Source organism: Podarcis pityusensis (assembly GCF_964106645.2).
Source record: "Podarcis pityusensis genome assembly, contig: HAP1_SCAFFOLD_72, whole genome shotgun sequence".
Lineage (NCBI taxonomy): Eukaryota > Metazoa > Chordata > Lepidosauria > Squamata > Lacertidae > Podarcis > Podarcis pityusensis.
Window position 1 is genome coordinate 217501 of NW_028293465.1, and position 3713 is coordinate 221213.

Consider the following 3713-nt stretch of genomic DNA (forward strand, 5'->3'; position numbering starts at 1 on the left):
CAGCTCTGACAGTAAGCTCCATCCCTAGATTGTGGGCATCTACGTCCTCGCGGAGAGGAGAGAAAGCGGGTGCCTACTAGCGAGCTCACGAACGGCAGACAACATGACGGCCGAACAGCAGATAGTGGAACTCAGAGAAGCAGTGACACGACTGAATGCCGAGGCTCTTGCATCCAGGAAGAGAGAGGAGGACGCAGCTGCCGCCTACAGGGATCTCCAGGTCAGGTTGGAAGTGCTTACGAAGCAAGGGCAACTGACACCCAAACCGGAGGGGATTGGGTTGGGGAGACGAACAGGCGGTCTGGTCTCTCACTTCGATGGGAATTTGCAACAGTACCCCAACTTTAGAGCAGATGTAATGTGTGCACTGCAACTGCTGAACAAAGACTTTAGAGATGAGCAAGAGAAGGTGGGATTCATCATGTCCCATTTGCATGGAGATGCTAAAGCATGGCTGCGCAATTTGTGGAGAGATAATGATCCGGCGCTCCAAAATGCGGATGCCTTTATTAAAGCGATGGATGGGTGCTTTTTATCAAGCATTGACGTGGATCTTGCTCGGCAGCAGATACATGGACTGAAGCAAGGGAGGGCCAGCGTAAGGCAGTACCATGCCCGCTTTTTCGCTTTGGTCAGTGCCCTGGAATGGGACAGAGATTCGGCTCCTGTAAGAGACCTGTTTTGGGAGGGATTGCACGGCTCGGTTAAAGATGAAATTGCGAGGGGGGAGAGACCCCGGACCACGCAGGAGATCGTTCAGAGGGCGCTGGCGGTGGGGGTGCGGCTGGAAGGACGTCCGTGGAGCAGGGACGAAGGGCGTGGAGGGCGCGAACCAGCCAGGGGCTCCTCCTTCCTTCCCAGAGAAGCAGCGCGTGCGCAATCCACGCCTCCGCCAGGAGGAGGAGCGGAACCTATGGAGGTTGGAGGTGCAAGGGCTCAGTCAGCAGCCAGAGCCCTAGCACCGGCAGCAGTGAAAGCGAAGCCTCCTAGAGGGAACAGGAAGTGTTACATCTGCGATGATCCACAGCATATGGCGAAAGAGTGTCCCCAGAGGCTCCACAAGCACACTGCAGCCTCAGCAATGGTAACTGCAGCAACGCAGCAAGGACAACCACAGCAGGGAAACGAAGGAGTCTGGTTGGAGGAAGAGGCACTGGGGCCCAACCAGACGTGTCAGTGAAGCAGTCCCCAGAGATTTTACAGCCCATGGACCCCCTCCCGCCCAAACCGGTAGTGAAGCTCACCGCGTCGCTCCAGCTGCCCAATGGAATCACCATGGACGTGCCAATCACCATTGACTCCGGAAGCAATGCGGACTTTATAGGGCAGGACTTTGTCGACCGGCACGCTATACAGTTGCTGCCTGCCACGCTGCCCCTGCAGGTTGTCACGGTGGATGGCAGGGAGCTGCTAGGGGGGCAAGTGGTGAAGCAGACGCCACCAATGGTGATGCGACTTGGGAATCACAGGGAAATCATCAGCTTCAATGTCACTCAACTATCGGACACGCCCATTGTATTGGGCATGAGTTGGCTGGACAAGCACAGCCCGACGCTGGCTTGGTACCAGAGGCAGCTGACCTTCGGCTCTTCCTTTTGCGCTGAACACTGCATCGTGCCCAGGCAGGAAGGAGGGGAAGAGGAGTCACAGCTGCAGCTAGGCACGCTGCAAGCGGTCCCCCACAAGTACGCAGAATTTTTGGAGGTTTTCTGCGAGAAAGAGGCAGACAGGCTACCCCCCCACAGACCATATGACTGCAAAATTGACCTGCTGCCGGGGGCGGCGCTACCCAAAGGGAAGCTGTATTCCATGTCTGAGGACGAACTGCAGGAACTCAAAGAGTTCATAGATCATAATTTGGAGCGCGGTTTCATCCGAGAGTCCAAGGCAGCGGGGGGCAGTCCGGTATTCTTTGTTAAGAAGCGGGACACGCCCCAAAAAAGACTTGTAGTGGACTTTCGCATCTTGAACAGTGTGACCAAGCCATCGGACTTCCCCATGCCCCGAATCGACGACCTCCTCGCAAAGGTACGGAAGGGCAGAGTGTTCACCAAGTTGGACCTGCGAGGGGCATACAACCTCATTCGCATGCGGGAGGGAGATGAGTGGAAGACAGCCATGTTCACGCCCCTGGGCACCTACGAATATAGAGTTATGCCTTTTGGATTGCAAAATGGCTCCCACGTTTTTCAAGCTTTCATGCATCACGTGTTGGCGGGGCTCCTCTACAAGACGTGCGTCTGTTTCTTGGATGACATCCTGATCTTTTCGGAATCGCAGCAGGAGCATGACAGACACGTCAAGGAAGTGCTGAGCAGGCTACAGCAACATAGGCTTTACGCCAAGCTGGAGAAGTGCCAATTCGACGTGACCGAGGTGGATTTCCTGGGCTACAAGTTGTCTGATAAAGGGCTCGCCATGGACAGCGCCAAGGTCCGAGCAGTGTTGGATTGGAAAAGCCCACGCAACCGGAAGGAGGTCCAACGGTTTGTCGGCTTCGCGAACTTCTATCGCAAGTTTATCAAAGGCTTTGCGATGCAGACAGCGGCCATCACGGACACGCTCAGCTCCAAGAAAAAGAAGTTCATCTGGACAGAGCAGGCGGAGCAGTCCTTTCAGGCACTCAAGCGTCTCTTCGCGTCGGAAGAGCAGCTGCTTCATGTCAACCCCAGCAGGCCGATGAGGGTGGAGACAGACGCTTCGGACAGAGCCGTGGGAGCAGTCCTGCTGCAGAAAGACCCGCAGGGGGTTTGGAGGCCGGGAGCGTTTTACTCAAGGAAGCTCAGCAAGTCCGAACAGAACTACACCATCTGGGACAGGGAGTTGCTGGCCATTCATGCAGCGTTCAAAGCGTGGAGGCACTTCCTGATCGGCGCCAAGCACACGGTGCAGGTCTGCACGGACCACAAGAATCTAGAGCACTGGCGCACGGCACAGTTCCTGAACCAGAGGCAGATACGTTGGGCTGAGTTCTTTGCGAATTTCGACTTCCGAATAGAGTATGTCCCGGGGGACACCAACATCATGGCGGATGCTCTCTCCCGTAAGCCACAGTATCTGGAGGAGGCAACGCCAGCGGCCGCCATGCACATCTTCGCACCGACAGTGTGGGCGTGCGCGGCGGCAACAGTTGACCTGGATGCGGTGCGACGAGCGTTGCAGGATGACTCCTTCGCGCAAGCAAAGATGGCAGAGGTGCACAGGGGCACGGCAGCGACCGACGAGTTCCAGCTGCGAGATGGTTTGCTCATCCGTAAAGGGGCCATCTACGTGCCGGGAGACGAACTTCGCGCCAAGGTACTGCAGCAGCTGCACGACGCGCCCACTGCCGGGCACTTTGGCAAGGAGAAGACGGTGGAATTAGTAGCCAGAGACTTCTGGTGGCCCGGAATGAGAGGGGAAGTCGCGGACTACGTGGCGAGGTGTGACACCTGCCAGAGGTCCAAACCAGTGCACAGACCGCCGGCCGGACTGCTGGAACCGCTGCAAACTCCGTTCGAGCCATGGGAGAGAGTGGCCCTGGACTTTGTCACGGATCTGCCCAGCTCGAGGGGCAAGACGGCTGTGCTGGTGGTGGTGGATTTGTTCTCCAAGATGGCACATTTCATTCCGTGTGCGAAGGTGGCCACGGCGGAACAAACCGCCAAACTGTTCATAGACCACGTGTTCAAGGTTCACGGTCTGCCGCGGTCTATTCTGTCCGACCGAGGGCG